This window comes from Xyrauchen texanus, chromosome 10, assembly GCF_025860055.1.
Source record: "Xyrauchen texanus isolate HMW12.3.18 chromosome 10, RBS_HiC_50CHRs, whole genome shotgun sequence".
Taxonomy (NCBI): domain Eukaryota; kingdom Metazoa; phylum Chordata; class Actinopteri; order Cypriniformes; family Catostomidae; genus Xyrauchen; species Xyrauchen texanus.
This window is the reverse complement of record NC_068285.1, coordinates 18,301,914-18,325,601: the sequence shown is the minus strand read 5'-3', so window position 1 is coordinate 18,325,601 and position 23,688 is coordinate 18,301,914.

Here is a 23,688-nt window from a genome sequence, read left to right as displayed (position 1 = left end):
TGGCTGTGGCTCCCGCATCCCTAAGCAAAGCCCCTGCAGGAGTGTCAGGGGAAGTACAAATGGGGCTCGCATCTGCTGGACTATAGATAGATATATACATAAAAGAGAAGGGGTGAGTAAGACAAAGGAGAGAGAGAGAGGGAGAGAGAGTGCTGGGAGGAGACCAGAAAGATTCAAGTGGTCCAGCTGTGGAAACAAAAGGAAGTGATCATGAAAGACTGAAAAGGGGAAGATGAAAAAAAAAGGGTGTTTGGGAATCCTTCATAACAAGATTTTACAGTCGACGTTAAATTAAAGCCTGACTCAGGTCTGCGTAGAGCGTTGTTTTATGTCAGTGGCACATGAAATACAGTATGTGCTAAAATTGGTCAAGTCCAAAAAGAAAAGAAAACCTAAGTGCCTGAGTATCGCTGCTGAAAACTCCAGTGCAAATTTCTAGGCTGGTTTATAATGCTGGTTATCATTTTGGGTAAACTATCATTTTAAGCATAACGTTACCAGTTAAGAAACTAGTTGGTAACACCAGCACACCAGTATACCATTCAAAAGGGATGCAGTATCACTGTGTGTGTGTGTGTATCTGTGATGGCGGTAATGACCACAATGAGCAAGATCTAACCAGAACATGCCTATCCATTGGATTTTTGCTGAGGCCTCTGTTCTGGCCAAATGAATCGGGAAAGACAAATCCTGGTGTTTTTGACAGATGACCCTGAATCCAGCTGTCTCAAGCAGCTTTCACAGCCTGGATACATTCATTTCTGAAGTGTTGCAGATTTGAAGAAGGTACTTTTGTTCTGAAAATGATGAGCCTTTCTGTTCTATGAACAGAAATTAGGCGTGATAGTCATGACAGACTATGATAAAGAGGTCTGGGGACAATGGTCCCTCTTGCCATTAGATTGTCTGGACACAGAGAAAGAGAGAGAGAGAGAGAGAGAGAGAGAGAGAGAGAGAGAGAGAGAGAGAGGGTTTTTGACTGTGGACAGTATTGGTATTGCTTGTATAGTAATGAATGGCAAACAAAAGCTCTTTTTTAAAACTTTGTGAGCTGCCTACCTAGACAGCATTTGAATCTCAATACTAAACTGTCCCAAACAGTTGGTTGCAAAATTATTCCTCCTTCTAAGATACTTCACATTGGCCAAATTTCCAAGGCTGAAAGTGAAGTGAAAAAAAACAAATCCTCATATAGCTTGATCGAGTCAAGAGAAATGTTGATTAAACATGTATATTTTATTAAAATCAGTGCTGACAAGTAAAAATAATAAAGTAAATGTTATTAAAAAGGACTATTTTACTGGGCTTTATTTCTTTCCTGAAATAGTTTTGCGTTCCATCATTACAATAAACATTCCCTTGAAATAAGTTTTGTTTTCCCCTCGCAATTTTTTTTTTTCGTTTCTTCGCAATAGGTTTATCCATCCCTTATGGCAATTAAACATGGTTTCACTACAGTAACCATAGTTGAACTATTTTATTAGTAGTAAAACCATATCCACAAAATGCATCATGATGTTCTTACTGCAAAAATGGTTACTACAGTCATGGTTACTGCCATTTTACTACAGTGAAACCATGGTTAATGTTTGTAAGGACATTTTCTTGTATATATCTTTTTGAAAAGCTTTGTTCACGTTTCGTGGTAATGTGATGTCCTGTTTTCCCTCCATGTTTATGTGTCTTGTTTTCATTGGTTTTTAGTCTTGTTATTGGTTCTTTCATTGGTTTATGCTTATTGTCTTGCTATCTTTTTTAGAGTTCTGTTTGTTCATTGGCTTATGTTTCCCCATGTCCATGTATTTAAGCTCTCATGTTGCCATTGTCCAGTGTCGAGTATTGTTTATTGTAACCAGTTCAGTTCAGTTCATGTCTATAGTTCATAGTTTCAAGTTTATGTCTAGTTTAGTTTATGTGTCAAGTTCATGTTCGTGTTCACATGTATAGTTTGGGTTTTTGGTTTTGCACTTCTTCACATAAAACTACACTTGGGATCATCACACTTCATCTTCATCTGCTCCTGTGTCCTACCAGTTGCAATATGTTACAATATGCTTACAGTAGTAAAAACATGGTACATTTTGTGGTTACTATTATTTTATTACATATACCATAGTTCAACTATGGTTACTGTCCCTTATAGAAATTGAGAGTGCATGACAAATTTGCTGCAAACTTCCTGCAAATTCACCACTGATAAAATTCAAAATGGTACATGGAGCAGCAGGAGGCAGGAATGCAACTGATTGCACAGGTAAGACAGACAGTCCGACTAAGCTGATCCACCAAACAGAACATTCATTTCAGATGCGATTAGGTATTTGTTAACCAATCATATTTTCTGTTTCAGTAAGGGATGGGACATTTCCAATGTCTTATGCTGATGCACAGACAATCTTTGCTCTGTAAATGTATTTCCCTGCTAAACATTTACACTGGAGGCCACAAGTTTAGAATAATGTACAGATTTTACTGTTTCGGAAGGAAATTGGTACTTTAAATCACTAAAGTGGCATTCATCTGATCACAAAGTATAGTCAGGACATTACTGATGTAAAAAGTAATTTGAAAAAAGTAATTTTGGATCAAATCTAGACAGGCCCCATTTCCAGCAGCCATCACTACAACACCTTATCCTTGAGTAATCATGCTAAATTGCTAATTTGGTACTAGAAATTCACTTGCTATTATAGCAAACACTGCTGAAACCTATTTGGTTCATTAAATGAAGATTAACATTGTTTTTGTGTTTGTTTTTGAGTTGCCACAGTATGCAATAGAATTGTCTTTAGGTAATAAATGACATGAAAAAACAGCTTTCTCTAGAAACTCGTAAGTCAATCCTTGTTTTGAGAAAAGAAGGCTATACAGTGCTTTAAATTGCCAAAAAAAACTGAAGATTTCATACAAAGGTGTACTTAACAGAAAAAGGGCAACTGGCTCTAACAAGGACAGAAAGAGATGTGGAAGGCCCAGATGTACAACTAAAAAAGAGGATAAGTACATCAGAGTATGTAGTTTTGAGAAATAGACGCCTCACATGTCCTCAGCTGACAGCTTCATTGAATTCTACCCGCTCAACACCAGTTTCATGTACAACAGTAAAGAGAAGACTCAGTGGTGCAGGACTTATGGGCTGAATTGCAAAGAAAAAGACACTTTTGAAACAGAAAAACAAAAAAAAAAGGTTAGACTGGGCAAAGAAACACAGACATTGGACAACAGATAATTGGAAATCAGTGTTATGGATCTTAACCCCATTGAGCTTTTGTGGGATCAACTAGACTGTAAGGTGCATGAGAAGTGCCCGACAAGACAGCAAAATCTATGGCAAGTTCTACAGGAAGTGTGGGGTGAAACGTCACCTGAGTATATATGTGTCAAGCGATGTCATTTTTTTATCAAATTAATTACATGATGTCCTGATTAATTAATCGTGATTAATCGCATTTAATCGCATATGCCAATATATGCAAAGCCCCTCATATAACAATAATTCAATATATAATGATGAAATAATTATACATAGTTATATTTAAATATAAACAAATTATATATATTCAGATAATTAAAATGCATTACATTCTTGTGGCAGAAGAGTTCATCATTAATAAGACAATACAAAAAACAGCTTTAGAATACAATGTATTGTTTACTACCATATTATTGAACATAAGCCAATCATTGGCACACAGTTCACAGCAATCCATTCACACAAGTGAATTTGTCAATCAGTTGGAGATTCATTATGAGGGCTTGTTTAAGGAACCGTCAATTTCAACAAGCATCAGACATGCTTGTGTAGCATCTCGGGTACGTTGCATCATAAACATAAAATTTTTAGGTCACTGTGTCAAGTTAAATATAGTTTAATACTTAGAACACATCTTGAGATCCCTTAGTTCAAATTTGCGCTCCATCAAATGTTTTGAACGTAACAAATGTCTGTTTTGTGCTGTCTGGTTGTTTTCTTCACTGTATAAACTGCGCTTTGCCACACAGCTGAAGTTTCACTTACTGCCCTCTGGAGTAAACTGGTGGTACTACAAACTTGCATTTCTCAGGAATCATCCTTATTACAATCCGGGGGCATTGCGATTAATTGAGTAAATGTTTTTAACGCATTATTTTAAATAAAATTAATCGCACTGAATTAACACGTTAAATCGACAGCCCTAATACATATATGTATATATATATACACTGCATTCCCAAATATTAGGCAAATGAGTATTCTGATCTTATTATTTTCATGCACATTTTCCAACTCCAAACATATAAATTGAATGCTTATTGAATTCAGTCATTTTCAGGTGATATATATTTGTGTAATGAGGGAGGCAAAAGTTAAATTGGGCCAAAAAAGAGATTTGACTGACACTGAAAAGTCAAGTATTGTAAAATGCCTTTCAGACAGATGCAACACTCTTGAAATAGCAAACTCTTGAGGCGTTATCACCAGACAATCAAACACTTTGTTGCGAATAGTCAACCGGGGCGCAAAAACACATGGAAAAGAAAGGTGAAAATTAAATGCCTAAGACTTAAAGAATTAAATGTGAAGCTACCAGGAACCCATTATCCTACAATACCCATTATCGCTACAATATTCCAGAACTGCAACCTAAATGCAGTGTGCAGAAGTACAAGTTGTCAAGTGCTCAGAGACATGGCCAAGGTCGAGAAGGCTGAAACACGACCACCACTGAATATATTCATATCAAGATTGGGCAAAGAAATACCTGAAGACAGATTTTTCAAAGGTTTTATGGATCGATGAAATGAGAGTGAATCTTGATGGACCAGTTGGATGGGCCCGTGGCAGGATCACTAATCAACGCAGGGCACCACTTCGAGTCAGGTGCCAGCAAGGTGGAGGAGGAGTTCAAGGATGGGCTGCTGTCATTAAGCATGAGGTAGTTGGACCTTTTCAAGTTGAAGATGGACTGAAAACCTTCTCTCAAACGTACTGCCAGTTTCTGGACAGAACTTTCTTCAAGCAGTGGTACAGGAAGAAGTCTTCAGCATTCAAGAAGGCCATGATCTTTATGCAGGAAAATGCTCCATCACATGCATCCAAGTACTCCACTGTTTGGATAGCCAGCAAGGGCCTCAAAGATGCCAAAATAATGACTTGGCCCCCTTCCTCACCTGACTTGAATCCTACTGAGAACTTGTGCGCCCTTCTGAAATGTGAGATTTACAGTGAGGGAAGACAGTACAGCTTTTTGAACAGCATTTTGGAGGCTGTGGTTGCTGCTTCAGCGAAAGTTGATCATAAACAGTTCAAGAAACTGACAGACACCATGGATGGAAGGCTCATGGCAGTTATTTAAAAGCAGGGTGGCTATATTGGTCACTAAATATTTTAGAAAGGCCAACATTTTTATTTAATTGTCATTTTGTGTTACTTATTTGTTGCACCTACTGTAAAAATAATTAGAAGAAACAATTGAGAGAAATTGTTTTTGTAATTTAGTTGCCTAATAATTGTGCACACTTATATACCCCCCCGAGAAAGACAAAACTCAGTTTTTCTTTGTTAAACATTCAGGTTTGAGGTTCAATAACATTTTGGATTGAATGAGAGCATTGTGTTTGTTCAACAATAAATTGAATCCTGAGGAATACAATTTGCCTAATAATTGTGCACACTGTGTATATTCTGTATATACAGGGTTGGGAGGGTTACTTTTGAAATGTATTCCACTACATTTACATAATACATGCTGCAAAATGTAATTTGTAACATATTCCATTAGATTACTCAAGGTCACTAACATATTCTAAATACTTTGGATTACTTCTTCAGCACTGGTAGATTTTTTCACTTGTTTTGACTATAAAAACTCAAGTACAGTCAGACTAAATACACATGTTAAAAATATATTCTCTGGAAATCTTAAATATCTTATGCAGTGTTGTTTCTAAAACAAGACAATTGAAATTGATCATGTTTTAAAGGTTTTTAGATATTTTTACAGGAAAACAATACAAAAATTATTATCAAGAATATGATTTTTGTCCTGATATCAAAGCTCTTACTAGAAAAAATAAATTATGATCAAACATGAATTTTCTTGATAAAAAAATATGATCATGTCTGGTAACGTGCATGTAAAATGGCTAGAAATAGCATTTTAAATCAGCGTAAAAAAAATAATATTTCTTCTACTCCAAACTTAATTCAAATTTACTTCTCTGTCTGCTTGTATGAATGTAACACATCATAAGAAAGTGTTTCACCGCTGTTCAAATGCACTTTGGATTGCATCATTTATAAGTATAAATGTTTACCATCTGAAAGAACTAAATATTAAATGAAACAAATGACGATAAAAAGTAAAGTAATCACTTATAATAAAAATACTTTTTGAATGTAACTATTCTAATTACCAATTATTTAAATTGTAACTGTAGTGGAACCTAACTTTGTTTTTTAAATATGTAATCCCATTACATGTATTCCATTACTCCCCAACCCTATATATATATATACACACACAAACATTTAAATTTAACTTACAATAAACTTTGTGATGCTCTTGTGTCCCGTAATTATATCAAATGTCTTTTCTTTTTATGCTTTTTCTGCTGTCGGTGGTGCTTGTTTCTCGTGATATCAAATCATTTATATTTATATTTCTAAGTAGGAAACAATTTCACTATACACATTATTGTACACAAATAAAACAAATAACCATTAATTCTTATGTAGGCTATATGGTAATACAAGATAACGTTTAATGAGAACATTACTACACTCATATTAGCTATACAATGCTACTTTTTTAACAGTTTATTGCGTATTATGTATGTGTTAGTTATTAGTTTGTAATTTTCACAGTAGCCTAATGAAAGGAACATTAATGAGACCCATCAAGTTACCATACCATGGATCTTAGTAGTGAACTGTATAACATGCCAGCAGGAAACTTACCCTAATATACATTTAGTAAATTCATGTTGGACTATAATTACATCAGCCAATTTTGTTTTGTTATTATTTATTTTTAATGGAAAATTATATTTCTTACACATTTTACAAATGTACTGTACATTTTACAAGGGTACATTCATACAGTCATGCCTCACTGTAAAGTACTCACTTCAAGTTCTCTGCGCTTCGAAGTGAGTAGGGAATAGGGATGATAACTTTGGATTGTAATTTGCCAATAATTTAAACTAAGTTTGTAATATTTTTCTATAGAGACATCCATGAAAGTCATGGAGGCAAATTAAACAGGTCATCTGATCTTTCTTTGAATCCGACTTTGTTGTTAGAAACTGATTTTTTTGTGGTTAACCATGTTCCAAATTATTACATATTTTCTTTACATGTTTATTTCACAATAGTTACTTCAGCTAATCAGTATTCAGCCATCAGTGTAGGCCATGCCTATACAGTGGTCTTTGCCTCCAGAAAGCATCTGGACTCTTCCATGATTCCCTTTTCCCCTAAAACCCACCACAGCCTGCAGCCCACACAGAGCAGAACTCACTCTCCCTCCATCTGCAGAAATCATTAATCCTTCTCTCAGCACAGTAAGTCATAGAGACAGATTTCACTTTGAGCGATGTGAGTGATCAAAGCAGGCGCTCCAATCTGTGACAGGACCGCAGAAGGCACTGAGGACTTCTCTCCTTAAGAACACTGTACACCTAATCATCTGCAATGTCTGTGACAATACAATTTACATATTTATATTTTCTTTGTCAGGAGATGTGTGACTATGTTCTCTCTCGCTCTCACTCTTTCTCTCAAACACACATGCAAACAGTCAATTGTAGAGGCTGGCAGCATCTGCAGGTTTGTTCGTAATGAATTCACAATTGAGGAGATACTGAGATGTTGCATTGCGTGTTTACAGGAAATGAGCTGTGGTAGAAGATGTTTGCTGCTTGGAAAGTATCATTACCACAGGAACAATCCTCAGCAATCTGGTGCTAGGTGCACTATAAGAATAAGGCAGCAGAATCCTGCGAATAACTGCTCTATAAGATAAGGTAAGTTGAGGTAGCAACGTTTGGTGGAGCGCTTCCTATTAGGGATCTCAAGATGTGCTAGTACTGATTTGAAGTGTTGTGTGACCCTAATGGCATTCTATCTCTGCTGGAAGGATCGTGGGCCCTATTGCAGAGCTACAATGAGTATCATGGGTGCCATGCACACATGGCCAACTTGACAGACAAGGCTTTGGAATATAATCTATAGTGATAATACTTATTGATGTAATATATATATTTTTACATTTTACATTGATTCAGCTATTTTATATTAGCTTTTTACAATTTCTATAGCTTGCCCTGACATTTCAGATATATGCATTTGGCAGATGCCTCTATTCAAAATGACTCAAGGCTCAGGAATAATTTGTTGTTACATGTGGCGTTCCATCTTGCACATGGTCGAGTGCTCAGCCTTTCATATTATACTCTTTTTACAGCGATCCCATTCAGATGCGTTTCGATGAATGCACACCAGGACTGCTTTGTGATACATTTTTAGCACACTCTTTACACGCAAATATGCAAACTGTCCATGTGTCTAGAAAAAAACTAGGCAGCATGTAGACAGTCCGCACTCGCATTTTGTGCAAGATGTACCATCATGTGGACAACCAAAGTTTAATTTAATATTTAATATGAATGTGTTGCACTTAAATGTTTTCTTTTTTGCACAAGAACGCATTTGGTCTAAGCGGCCCATTACAGGGAATTCAGTGTGTACACTTGGTTTGCGTGTTCGGTGGAAATGGAACCCTTGGACATAATATCACAAGCATCATGCACTACCATTTGATTTACGGGGTTAGTTGCAAGCTTAGGTTAGCTTGTGCTACAGTAACCCAGGTTTTCTCACTTGTACCCATGTACCATAAAGGCAAGACCCATCCAGCTTACTAAGCAAGGTAGTTTTCAAGTCCTAACCAGTGTGGCAGGGTGAGCAAGAGTCACCTTGGTGAAAAATACATTTGCTAAGTATATTACATTTTGGCATACTTCAGTGTACTTGCAGACAGATTAATGAGTGGTATACTTCAAGTGTGTTAATGATGAGTTTAAGTATTTGCCTGAGTAGGGACTACTTACATGCTTGATTAGTGAAATTAAAGTGTACCTAAATTGTGTTGCAAGTACATTGCACATTTATTATGAGTGTCTTCCAAACATGCAAGTGTAACCCTGTGTGACTCTACACTCCAGTCTCCGTAGGCGTGAATGACATAAAATAAACACGGGTTACAACGGTGTAATTCAACTTTTCTTCTTTATTAGAAGTACTGGCCAAACAGCAGTAACAGCAGCACATGTGCACTCAGAGCACACCAAAGAAGAGAGAGACTCGAGCGCAAGTGCCTTTCCCTTTTTTTTCCATGGGGAAAATATACCCTGAATTAAAGGGACACTGAACAAATAACTTTCATAAACAAATACTCACTGTAAGGCAAATACAACAAAACATATTGTAAAACATTTTTAACTGTTTAAGTATTGCTACTACTCGGTGTGAAATAAAACACTACTAAAACACTAATGAATTATAAATTACCAAATTAATTAAAAATTTTAGAAATTACATTTATAATGAATTAGCCAATTTTAGATTACAGTCTTCCCCTGCTTACAAAAGAAACATCCTCGTTTCTGGCATATTATACTTAACACCTTTCACCACATTAACATAGAAAAAATAACTGCTGTAAGCAGTAATATATATGTGTGCAATACACAATTATCAGAGTCAAATAATCTGAAACAACAATTATTGTAGATTTTAAGCATCACATTCTTTTAAACACTACACTGTATAACTAACTCCATTATGAGCATATACTGTTCAAGTGTGCAAGTACACAGAAGAATCAATAGGCATTAACAAACAAAGTATTTTAATCTTTAAGGTTTCCTCACTGTGCGGCCACTATGTGTAAAATGAGACAAATCTACTGATGGGGAAGGGGCCGTACCAGGGGACAGCAAGGTACTAGGTTGTAGATGTGGCATTGGCACAGTCTTAGGCTGAGACAGAGAAACAGTTTGAGCTGAACATTCAGTTCCTGCAGCAGAAGCTATGTGCTTTACAGTTCGCTTAGGCACATAAGGTGGAGTAGAAGGTCGAAAAGGCAAATCTCCTGACAGTGCATTGAGGGGAAAATAATGCTGAGGGGCATTTGTACCGCAAACATAAGAAGGCACAGATACTTGAGAGGAACTGGCAGGCATGTTAAACAAAGAACCCTTGTAAGGCTTTAAGCGATTGTGCTGAACCACCCAGTTCCTTGACTGGGGATTCTATTGGTCAGCGATCTCATAAGTTACACCTGGGCTGTTTTCTTTATCCATACGTCTCAGAACTATATATGGCCCTTTCCATTTTGGAGCCAGCTTATTCTGCTTCTGAGCTGGATCATCCAAAAGCACAAGTTCCCATTCTTTATGTGGGTAAAATAATTTCCTTTTGTCATACTGTTGTTTCTGATTCAGCTTAGCAGCTGTGCAGTCGCATCTCTGAAGGCAAATAACAAAAGTGTGGTCAAAGCACTGGCATATTCCACTGGTGTGCCTGGTGTACAGGAGGTCACCGCAGGACTACAGTTCAAGAGGATGTCAACAGGTAAACGCGGTTCCCTTCCATGTGCCAGAAAGAAAGTAGAAAACCCAGTACTTGAATGAACACTTGAGTTTTAAGCTAACTCCACTTGAGGCAGATATTTATCCCATTCAAGAAACAGGCAACTTTGTAATATCAGCAGAAATCTTTTGGAATTGTCTCAATGCATGAATGGATTGCATTGGGGCCCTATCGTGAGGACTGGTAGCGCTGCAGGACTGACAGGATAAACATTCAGCACAGTGTTTCTGGATATCTTGAGACATGTAAGGCCAGTAACATATTTTCCTGGCTCAGTAAAGTGCGCTCAGCACCTAAATGTGCACTAAACTTCTCTCCATGGAAACACTTAAGAGCAGTGGGAATGAGTACTGCAGGTAAGACTATTTGGTAAGCAAGGCTATAAGGAGAGGGTTTCACTTTACTGCACAAATTTTCATCTTGGACTGACAATTTGGGAAATTCATGCCAGATCTTTCTCAAGGTGGCAGTGTAACGCTTAAGTCTGCCTAGTGGTGGCCTTTGATTACTTTTCTCTTTCCAGTCTATGACAGTATTTAGACAAAAATCAGCCTTTAGCTGAGCTTGCAATTCTTTTAAGTCAACAGATAGTGTCAGACCAGGGTCAGGAAGAACATCACAAATGTTCTGCATTTCATCAGAAGAGGGGACTCCTACAGCGATGTTGGGGCTTGAAATTACACACTGAACTGCTTTTGTTTTTTTCACAGGTGAGCTAGGATGACTGGACATGGAATCAGCATTACTATACTGCTTTCCTTCTCTGTGAAGGATGGTGAATTCGTAAACATCCAGTTCAAGTATCCAACATGCTCTTCTACCCATTGGATCATTATCAACTGGGGCCTTCTTCAAATTCAACAAGGGTTTGGGGTCAGTGACAACTTTGAATGGAACTCCTGAAACGAAATGTCTGACTGATCATACCACAGCCCAAAGCTCATGGTCAAAAGGTGACCATTTCCTTTACGAAGAAGTGAGAGTGCGACTTGCGTTTGCAATTACACGCTCCTTTGAACCTGAGCCAGCTCTGAACTTATACAGTCCTGAGAGGCATCTGTGTACAACAGAAAAGGCTGTGTAAATATAGGATGAACTACAATGGGATAAAGTGAGGGAGTGCTTCAATGATTGGAAAGCATCCTCACATTCACTCGACCACTGGAAAACAGCACCTTTCTGTGTGAGAGCATGTAGGAGAACGGCAATGATGGCTACATTTCTTACAAACCTCCTATAATAGGAGCAGAGACCAACAAAGTCTCTCACTTAGGTGACAGTTCTGGAAATAGGCCATAACCAGATTTTATCTAGGTTATTTTCATCTGGCAGGAGACCCTGACTGGACACAACATGACCCAAGTAAGACACTTGACTGTGAGCAAAATTACATTTACTGACCTTCACTTAAGACCTGCAGACCGCAAATGACTGAACACTTCCTCCAGGTTGCTAAGATGTTCACTGAATGTCTGACTGAATACAAGAACATCATCAAGGTAGACAAGACAAACTTTTCAATGGAGTCCACGAAGCACCAGCTCCATGAGTCATTGAAACTTAGGAGGGGCATTCGTAAGACTCATGGGCATCACTTTGAACTGATATAAAGCACGTCCTGTATTGAATGCAGTTTTCTCCCTATCATCTGGGTTTAGCTCAACCTGCCAGTAGCCACTTGACAAATCCATTGTTCTGAACCAGCATGCACCTGACAAGCTGTCTAAAGCATCTGATGGCCGTGGTAAGGGGTAAGAATCTTTTATAGTGACTGCATTTCGTTTTCTAAAATCTATGCAAAATCTGTAACTACCATCTTTCTTTTAAACTAAAATGACAGGAGAAGCCCAGGGACTACAACTTTTTCAATGACATCCCAAGAATGGAGTTGCTGAACTTGCCGGTCTATCTCAGCTCAAATGGGTGGCGATGTCCTCTGCCTGATGGGCTGCGCATCCCCAGTACGGATGGCATGCTTAACCAAATCAGTATGGCCATAATCATTGTTGTGCATGCTAAATACATCTGAATATTTTAAACCAGAGCCTCCAGCTGATTTTGTTACTCTCTGTCCATTGCCGAATGACTGAAGTCTAGCTTTGATTTCAGGTAGGGCTCAATTTCAGTCTGTACTTGAGCTACAGTAGGTTCAAACACTGTATATTATTCACCTGTCTGACTGACTAAGGATTGAAACTCACCTAGCCTAGTGCCACAGGGAACAAGACAATCATCACTTGTTGGATTCATGACTCGAACAGAAGTTACACCAGCTTTGAAAGGGGTAACGATACATGCTACAAAAAGATAGTACTGTATGAGTTTCAGGGTCCAAAATTCCTGTATAATTGCATGGGAGTTCTGGCTCACCCGTAGGGGGTTGAATTTTTGCCAGAATATTCATTTGTGACATGGCAGGGATAAGTACAGGTGCTATGTCACAGCATTACACTTAAGAGGGGCAATGTGCTGTGAACATAAAAGAGACAGTCCAGTTCCACATTTGTATCTTGTTCTCTCTGAGATCAATTGCAGCATGATGTTTTTGAAGATAATCCCAACCAAGGATAACTGACTGTGTAGCATTTCTGACTACCTGGACATTATGAATGAAAACTTTCTAACCCACCCTAATAGTAATAGGCAGCATATCAAGGGTTTCAAGACATTAACCAGTCAATGTTTTTGCCAAGAGAAAGGACTTTTGAATTGGCTTTTTCATGAGAGAGGGAATGGAAATTCTCAGTGATTCGCTAAACAATGACATTTCTGAACCTATGTTTACAAAAGCTTGTACAGCAGTGTTTTCATTGACAGCAAAAACATAAGGTGTGGGGATGTCAGATGTTACCAGTTCAGTTTGATTGGGCCCACTCTCAGGCTCAGCAGACTCTTGGCCCGTAGTTCCTGCTACCAGCCGTTTCCCTGAAGATCGATGTCCTCATCAACAAAACTGACGTGTTGACGATCACTGGGCAATGGCGAATGATTAGGTTGTGCGTCTCTCTGGATAACCTGTTGGAGTGCCAGCCTGCCTTGTGATGATCCCACTGATTGGAAGTGCAGCGATGATCTTGCTGATTGGAGGTCGGCCTGATGTGTCGATGTTGATGATGAAGAGCTGGGCTGACTGCAGTGGTCATAGCGCCAATATCTGTCGGCATCCCGATGGATGGAGGAATAGTGGTCGTCTCTACAATGTGGAGAGGATGCAGGTGAAGGTGAGTAGCATCATCTAGTATAATCAGTTAGCTGTTTAACCACTGACATAAGTTCAGAGGAGTCCGCTGAGGTCGACACAGTCTTTGTTGTCACCATCGCTGAAAGCGACTCCATTTTGGACGAGTTTGTAGTGTTTGAGTAGTGTGTTGATTAGAGAGGAAAGTGGAGCAAGCCTGAGAACTTCCTGTGCTCGTTCCCATTTACACGCAATGGCCAAAGCTTCCTCTAGGCTTGTAGCACCATGTTACAATTGCTTGAGGAACAGGATCAAGGCCAGCTATGAAACGTCTGAACTTTTCCAGCGGTTCTTTGGGCATGCACTGTTTCCTTCCAAAAAACGTAATTTAAAGCAGCAACACACAGTTTATAGTCCTGCTGCGTCTTAGGAGACAGGGAGATCCAGTATGCTAATGCATCTCCACTCAACTTCTTAGGCAAAATGGCAGCTAAATCTTGTCTGTGTGTATCAGCACATACATTGACAGCAAGTTCCAAACGTGCTTTCCATAAAGAAAAATTGACTTTATCCCTACCGTCTCAATAAAAACATGGTGGCAAATCCACTTTGAAGTGTAACACTTTTGTAGTGCGGTATACTGCGCACTCTGAACGTTGTTCTGAGTCGTCAGGCTCAACAGCGTCCCTCTCGTCTGAAGACAAAGCACCTGCGGTGTCCATTTTAGCTGATTTGACTACTGTTCAACATAGAATGAAGGGAGTGATAAAACAGTCTCTTTTGATGAAATTGTTATCTAGTCCAAGTTCACTCAACACGCTGCTTTGCGGTGCATTCAGAAATGCGCTGTCATAGTTGAATGCATTGGCCATATATACTTCTCGAAGTACGTAAACTTGACACCAATGCCACCAGTCTATAACCCTTATTTTGTGACTCTGCGTCGGTGAACACTCCAATCTCCGCGTGAATGACATAAAATAAACACGGGTTACAATGGTGTAATTCAACTTATCCTCTTTATTAGAAGTACTGGCCAAACAGCAGTAACAGCTGCACATACAACAAGGGAAAACGTATTGTAAAATAGTTTTAACTGTTTAAGTATTGCTACTTCTGTCTGTGAAATAAAACACTACAGTACAAATTAATGATAATTAATTACAAATTTTAGAAATTACATTTATAATGAATTAGCCAATTTTAGATTACACTAGCAATTTACCATGAATATATTATTTTTGCGATAATATATGCTCTGTTATACTTTTGGCTAATTCCAAATACTAAAAAATGCACACTTAGTAGTCAATAACAGTATACTCTGTTATTTCTTAGATATACTACTTTGTACAATATTGTGGGAGGGCAGGGCCGGGTCATGATCATACACTCCCGGTCCCGTATTAGGCTAATCAAGCCTCTGAGGTATAAAGGTCGACTGCCGAGTATCGTGCGGGAGAGAGAGATTGTTAGCGGACATGTCCGTCATGTGTTTGTTTATGTTGTCTTTTAAGTTTACTATTAAAATATGATTTACATCCTCAAGCCGGTTCTCGCCTCCTCCTTGCCCATTCTTTAACAGTGTATGTGGCCGCCATAGTGGCACACCACAACGCAGTGGAGGGTAAGTCCCTAGGGAAGCACGACCTGATCATCAGTTTCCTCAGAGGCTCCCGGAGGCTGAATCCTCCTTGGCCACACCTCTTCCCCACATGGTATCTGTACATGGTCCTCCTGGACCCTCGGAGAGCCCTGTTGCTGTGTCAATGCTGTTTCCGACGCATGCTTTGCGCATCTACTTGGATTGCACTCAGAGCTTTAGATGCTCTGAGCAGCTCCTTGTCTGCTTTGGCAGACACCAGAAAGGGAATGCTGTCTCCAAAAAGAAGATTGCCCACTGGATTGTGGATGCCATCACTTTGGCACACCAGGCCCAGGCCATGCCTGCCACTTTGGGAATACGAGCACACTCAACAAGGAGTGTGGCATCCTTGTGGGCACTGGCCAATGCCACCTCTCTAGCAGACATCTACAGAGCAGCTGGGCAACACCCAATACCTATGCAAGATTTTATAATCTCCGGGTTGAGAAGTGTCCAAAACCAAGGGGAATCTGGCATCCTCATAGTGCATGGAGCTATGTGCAGGATGGGAAGTGCAGAGAGGTTTAAGTCCAAGCCCTAGTGGGCAGGGTCATAGTTTCAGAGGCGCATGGGGTGGCGGCATTTCTTGATCTGACATCCTGCCCGTTGACCGCAACACATGCTCCAGTCGCATCTAATTCATGCTGGACCTTTCCCTCTCCATTCCTGGACCTACGAAGATTCCAGCAGTTAGAGACCATTCTAGTCACTGCGCCCCTCCTCTGCCCACTCCAGCTGTGGGCCTGGCTGAAGAACATCCCTCTGAAGAGGCGGGCGATGATGATCCATGGGAGGGGCGTGTCATTCTGTCACATTAGATAACTAGGATGATTTTTTTGTTTGACCTTGGCCCCACCTAGCTGGTAGTCTAGCTGGTCAACCACCTTAATCAGCTTGGACAAGCCCAGACCTACTTACTAAAGGTATGCTAGTAATATTCCAGCAATATATGTTAGCAGGATATGTTTGTGAGTTGTCATTATGGATACTGTATGTTAGCATGTTCTATTTGTGCTTCATAGGCACATGATGAGAATGTTAGCGACTTGTTTACCAAAATATGCTGTTGAGTTCTTTAAGGATGTTCTAGTCAGTTTCTGTCAGAATTTGTTTCCGCTCAAACTAATTATTTCTGTCCTTGAGACGTATTTCAGCAGAACAACCGCCCCCTACCCCCCCCCCCCCCACCCCCCCCCGTGCCTAATCAAGCCATTCCTGTCCTTCTCAGTGCTACTGTTTAGCTTTTCTCTCTTCTGAGGAACATGTGAAGGGGGAGTGAATTGAGAGGAAGTTGTTGAGGTGTTGTCTGTTCTTACAAGACCTTCAGATGGGGCTCTCAGATCTGGAAACCCCTTAGCCCTTGTTTTAGCCATGTGTCTGGCCATGAAAGTGTCTATGAGGAAGCAGCTTTGCTAGCGATGAGGCCATAACAACCTAATTACAAGCAGATTATTTTGTGTGTAATCACACCACAAGCTCAGTTTTCATTGTTGACTCAAGGGTTTATTTTGGTGTGAAAGAGCACTTTCTTCTTCTCCCCACCCCTTGTTAGCCTTCTTTCTCTGTCTCTGCCTCTCTCATTCCACACAATTTATTATGCCAGCCAACAGATTCGATGGAAACCTCCCAGTATAGGACAATCTGTCATCTCAACATTATCAGCAAGCCACACCGCCTTCCATATTGTGCTACAAGAGCTTCTGCAAATTGCTATTTTTACGAGACATGATAAAGGAAATGCTACCTTATGTTCGCATTTTTTACAGTCTGATGTTGGTGGGCGAAAACGGTTGCGATTTGCCAGAAAAAAACATCGTCTTTGGCATGAGAGAGACAGAGAGAGAGAGAGAGAGAGATTTAGCTTGCTTAGAAGATTTATTTTCACCACAATGCATCATATATCCACACTCATCCAGCATTACAGCATTTTAAATCTCAAATTTGACATAATAAATAGGTGACTGGGAAGTACAAAGACTTTGACAATGCAAGATGTGTTATTGTATGGAAGGTATGGTGCTGTTCACATAGGATACATTTTTCATCCATCTTTGACCACTGTGACATGCCTCGTGCATATACAAAGCATTTTTAAGATGCCGTGCCAAGTTAAAATAAACACTTTAAAAGTTTTTTTTCACACAGTAATGCATCCTGTGTGAATAGCCCTTAAAGGTTACGGCTAAAGCACAAGGTCATGGGCGACTGTAAAAATGAAAATGTTAAAATCCTCCAAGTTAATATTAAGGCACATATAGAGAGAGAAAATCTGGTCTTGTTCTGGGTGTAGTCTGCATCTCTCCCTCCTTCTCTCAATCTGTCTCCCCTCCTCTGCCGTGTGCCTGCTTGACAGCCTGGGCAGCACCAAACTGACAGGCCCTCAAACTGCAGCCCAGAAAGCAAGCATTAATTAAGTCATTGCCAGACTGTAATTTCCTTGAGAAGTAAAAAATTCTCACACAAGAAAAGGTTACGGAGACCTTTTCTGTGTCAAAATTACCATGCGTCATGAATATTAATGCCCTTAATGAAGACAACCTTTGCTTCATCAAGAATGTACCAGAGCAGGTGCCATGCTGATAAACTCACTCGTCTGATGCTCTCTGTCTCTCTCTCTCTCTTTGCATCTGCTGAAAATAGACAAGCCAAGATTTACTTGTTTAAATCAGCATCTCCCTTCGGGTTTGACTAGCCTAATTTTTTTTCATCTCCCTCTCTCCTCTTTCATTCACTTTTGTAAGGCTTGTCCTCTTTTTGTTCACCTCTTTTGAATATGCTGACTTTTAAAGGGGAAGATGTTTGTTACAAACACAAAGGTTTAACAGTGAAGGATATTTGTTAATAATAAGGTGTTTTTAGTAATTGTTGTTTTAAAGAGTACGATCATTCTGAAATCTAGAAAACCTTCAATTTCAGCCACTGGGTCGATCAAACTCTAAGCCTGCTTTGGGGTGACTGAATGCTGGTCTGACAGCTAGTTTCCCAGACTGACCAGCTGTCAAATGCACAAAATCCCTCTTAAAACAAAAAACCACACTAGCAGCTCAGGAGAACCTGCAATCCATCTTTGGCTGGTTTAAGCTGTTTTTATTTTCAGCAGTGATTGTCACTTTTGGATCTTAAACAAGACAACATCTGAATGAAAATTGACTGAAAACTCAATCATGTCATCTCCTCCTCCCTCCATTATCTCGTCTGCTATAACAAACGAATCCTGGCACAAACATAGGTAGAGAGCTGTTAACAAACTGCGACTTTAGTCCGACTGCGACTTCGGTGGGAGGCAGCTTTTCTTCTGCAGCTCACTGGCGATCCCCGGCCGTGCCTTTCATTTGACTCTCAGTGTGTCACATGTTAATTAGATAAACGTACACATGCGACTCAACCATTATTCCACATGCCGACAATCAGAACAAAGTGGAGGCTGGTGGGAGCACCGCTGATGAGAGAGATGAAAAAATAATACGCCATTGCGAGGGATGACAACAATTACCAATGGCTTTGAAGTTGTATTTATGAACTTCTCATAGTTGCCTCCTGTGGCTACATGTTAATGCATGAATCTGTGAATGCTTTTGGACCTTTTCACCTTGATTTATACTTAATAGTTTGTGTTTTGTCTTTGCTTGTACTGTTTTAATCATTGCTAGGATGTAAATTAGGGCAGTTTTAAGAGTGCTTCCAAAGTGCTGTCAGAATATGAGGTAATTTTTTCTTTGTTTTGTCTTTATGCTTAAGGTCTGTAGACTTTCCATATTTAATTTGACATGAATTAAAACGAGACTTTGAAGAACAGAAGTACAGTTCTTTTAAGTCATCAGGTCCTGAGTCACAAGAAATATCCACATTCCATGTTTTCTTGAGTTTTTTTTAATTCACTGGTAATTTGTGGATAGACATAGTTTTGAGGTTTCGTCCTATTCTTGTGGCGCAACTCGATGGGCATATACTCGTTGGGCTAACAATGCCAAGGTCATGTGTTCAATTTCCAGGGAACACATACACTCATCGAGCACTTTATTAGGAACATCTGTAGAACTACTTATTCATACGATTATTTAATCAGCTAATCATGTGGCAGCAGTGAAATGCATAAAATCTTTCAGATACTGGTCAGGAGCTTCAGTTAATGTTCACATAAACCATCAGAATGGGGAAAAATTTTTATCTCAGTGATTTCGACCGTGGCATGATTGTTGGTGCCAGACGGGCTGGTTTGAGTATTTCTATAACTGCTGATCTCCTGGGATTTTCACGTATAACCATTTCTAGAGTTTACTCAGAATGGTGCCAAAAACAAAAAACATCCAGTGAGTGGTAGTTCTGCAGACAGAAATGCTTTGTTGATGAGAGCTGTCAACTAAGAATGGCCAGACTGGTTCAAGCTGACAGAAAGGCTACGGTAACTCCACCCTGTACTACTGAAGTGAGCAGAATAACATCTCAGAATGCACAACATGTCGAACCTTGAGGCTGATAAGCTACAGCAGCAGAATACCACATCAGGCAATTTATTAGGACCCTAGTGTTCCTAATAAAGTGCTCTGTGAGTGTATACTAATAAATGTGTACCTTGAATTCACGGTCAGTTGCTTTGAATAAAAGTCTCTGCCAAATTAATGAATGTAAATGTGTAGTGGTTAAAGATCTGGGCTCGTACACCAAGGTTGTAGGTTAGAACCCTGCAAGGTGGAACCACAACTATACCATTTGAGCATCCAGCCCATTATAGCAGAGGGTGGGACAATCTGTATGCTGGACCAATGGCAGACAGTGGGAGTGTTCATTATTTTTGCAATTCTGTTTGGTGCCACACAGAAATGACACACTCCACCTTTAAACAAAATTCTCCAAGAAGAGCTGAGATGAGCTTTGATTGGGCACCATCTCTCAGACTGGTGTAAGAGGCCTCCGTTCTGTTTACTGTTCTGGCCTGCTGAGCACACGATTAAGGGCCCTTGCCTCAGCTTCAAGCTCTGAAGGGGGAAAAAAGGGTGACATTTGAGGGGCACTTTACAAAACTCACTCTGCAAAAGATCTTCTGTATCACCTAAAGAGCCTTTGTCAGTCATTGGAAAGCTGTCACCTGGCAGGGAGATACAGCCAGGCGACCGGATGACAGGTGTGAATTAATGAGAAGAGTATGACAGCAGCTGAAGCAGAGATGGGGGGTAAAAGAGAGACAGAAAGCAAGAGAGAGAAAGGGTTAGATGGAAAAGAATGGCATGGAGGTCTTTGTTTCTGATAAAGAAATGTGCTGAAGGGGTGAAGGACCTGGAGCAGCCATGGTACAGGAAGGAGGGAGGAAAAGACTGAAAACAATAAAGGTGTGGAAGAGTGTTAGCAGTGGACTAGTGCAACAGTGGGTGATGGTGTTTTTATACATAACAGTGTGGAGTATTCCTCTTGGAAACTCAAATCAATGACATTATAGGGTCAAAGTCAGATTTTCCAAGGTCAGTTCCAGTCCTACATTTTCCTACTTGAAATGTATTTAAGACCCCATGAAATCACTTTGATGTTTCCCATTTGATGTTTTCCAATTTCCGATTGAAACAAAGTTTGGGCTTGAGATTTTGAAGGGTGTTTAGCCAATAGAGTGCAACGGTCTTGTTTCTAAGGTAAAAATACCACACATTTTTTATGTGATTAATTTTTAATGAGAACTTAAAATAATTTTAAGACAGATGTAAGAGCTCTGAGTTTACTAATCAATGGTATATACTTCTGTTGAAGGCATCATATCTACTTAAAGGAATAGTTCACCCAAAAATGAAAATTTACTTTCATGCCATCCCAGACTTTCTTTCTTTTGTAGAACAGAAACAATAATTTTTAGAAGAATATCTAAGAATCTAAGGTTCACATCTTCAGAAGTGATATGATTGATGTGGTAAGAAACATATAAATATTTAAGTTCTTTTTTCCTATAAATTTCCACCTTTGAAAAGACCCAACCAGTAGGTGGCTAAATGTGAAAGTGAAAGTCACTTCCACACCAGAATGTGGAAGTGAAAGTGAAAGTATAGATTTTCCATTTTTTTTGTCTTTTTTTCCTGGAAATAAATGACCATACATTTTAAATGTTTACATTCACACCACACAACTTGTCAGTCTCAAAAGCATTGGAAGCTCTTCTCACTCTTTAAATCTAATCAATCTCAAATTGTGTTTCAGCATCCACATAAATGCCTCAAACAGGTTCTTCACTTTAAAAGTAATCAGTGTCTCAAGCAGGAATGGTGTGGCCTGCATTTCTGTATGTGCATTTGCAAGTGTGTTTGTATTATTGTAAAAATGTGTGTAATGCAGAGGGGAACACACCTCTCCAAAACAGTAAATGAGTTCTGTCATTGTTTGCGCATCTCAATTAATCAAGCTCTCGAACCAAGTCTTTATTTGAACACATGTCTGAAATTAAGTGGCGGCTACTTAGAGTCAACATGAAATCAAAATTTACTTTATTTACTTTCTTTGTTTGGGGTCTTATTGTATGTGAATCATCAGTAAATGTATTTTCTAAGGGATAAAAAAAACTTGATCTTTAATTAAAATGTAATAATTTTCCCTGCCTTGCCTTTAAACTGATTTGTCTTTAAGCTGATGCCACCTAGGCCATGCATGCCATTAGTTAAAGGGATAGTTCACACAAAATGTACAATTCTCTCATCATTTACTCACCCTCATGCCATACCACATGTGTATGACTTTCTTCTGGTGAACACAAATTAAGATTTTTAAAAGAATATCTCAGCTCTGCTGGTCCAAACAATACAAGCAAATGTGTCCAGAACTTTGAAGCTCCAAAAAGTACATAAAGGCAGCACAAAATAAATCTATAAGACTCCAGTGGTTAAATCTGTGTCTTCAGAAGTGATGTAATAGGTGTGGGTGAGAAACAGATCAGTATTAAGTCCCTTTTTACTATAGATTCTCCCCCCAGGTGGTGATGTGCATGAAGAATATGAATCAACAAAAACAAAAGGATGAAAGTTTATGGTAGAAAGTAAAATAAAAATGTTGATCTATTTCTTACCCACACCTATCATATTGGTGCCGATATGCTCGAAGAATGCGAATCACCAAAACACAAAAGAAGAATGTGAAAGTGGAGATTTATTGTAAAAAGGACTTAAATATGGATCTGTTTCTCGGTCAAATGCCTCCTTAAAAGACGATACTAGCATTGATTTTAGAGGGGTGTTGTCCTCCAAAATCAGTTGAAAACTTGCATTTCTATCACATTTCTAAAACTTGCATTCAATTTTGAATGAATTCTATCACAATTCAGAAGTAGTATGCGTTGTAGATTACATATCACGTCGACTTGTACATCTAAACCTTTGGCTTTCATCACTGAAACACACCATAATTACAAACTAATTTATTGTTTTAAAAATGAGTTCCTGATTTTGGATTGATCCCTGTAATATGCATACTTCACACGGGTCACTAATTAAGCACACATTGGTTTATTTGAATATACATCAAATACTAATATGATTACAAACACTGATGGAACTGCAGCTTACTTTTCTAGGAAACAGTTGTCATTGTTACATCGCAAAGCAAAAACATACATGCGTACCCTAATCTCTCTCTCTTGAAATAAATAAATAAACTCACAAAAGACTGAGTGTTGCTTTTAGATCTCACCACTCAATGACAGGCAAAGGAAATTGTCAGGTGTCTAACAAGCTATCAAGTCTAAAGAGTTTTTGTTTTCATCGCATCTTAAGATTTGTCAAATTGGATCTTGTTACATAATTAAAATAACCAGGGGATGGAGACTTGCCATGTCCTCGAGACAGAGAGAAACAAAAAAAAGAGGGAGAAGGGGAGATAAAGATAAATGGCGCATCAGAAACCAATTATCACAGGAAGCGGATTAAAATGGTTTAGCATTTTCACACACAAAAGAGAATGTGCGTCACATTTTACTGATTACACCTTTCGTTTCTTTTCTCATTCGTTAACGTGTTTGTTAAATCCCTGCTTGTGTTCATTAGATTTTTTGTTAAGTTATACTGCCGACATTTGTTCTTCCAACACTGTTTGTCCAACAAGATCTGTCTCATCTCCCAGTTTAAGGCAGAGATCCTGTTAGCAGTTATTCAGTTCTGTGCTGGGCATAAGCAGAGATGACACATTGGGTGTCACAAGTGAAACTGATGAAGCTATCTGTCAACCTAAAGGAACTGGATTTAGCAAGTACTTACGACATGTAAA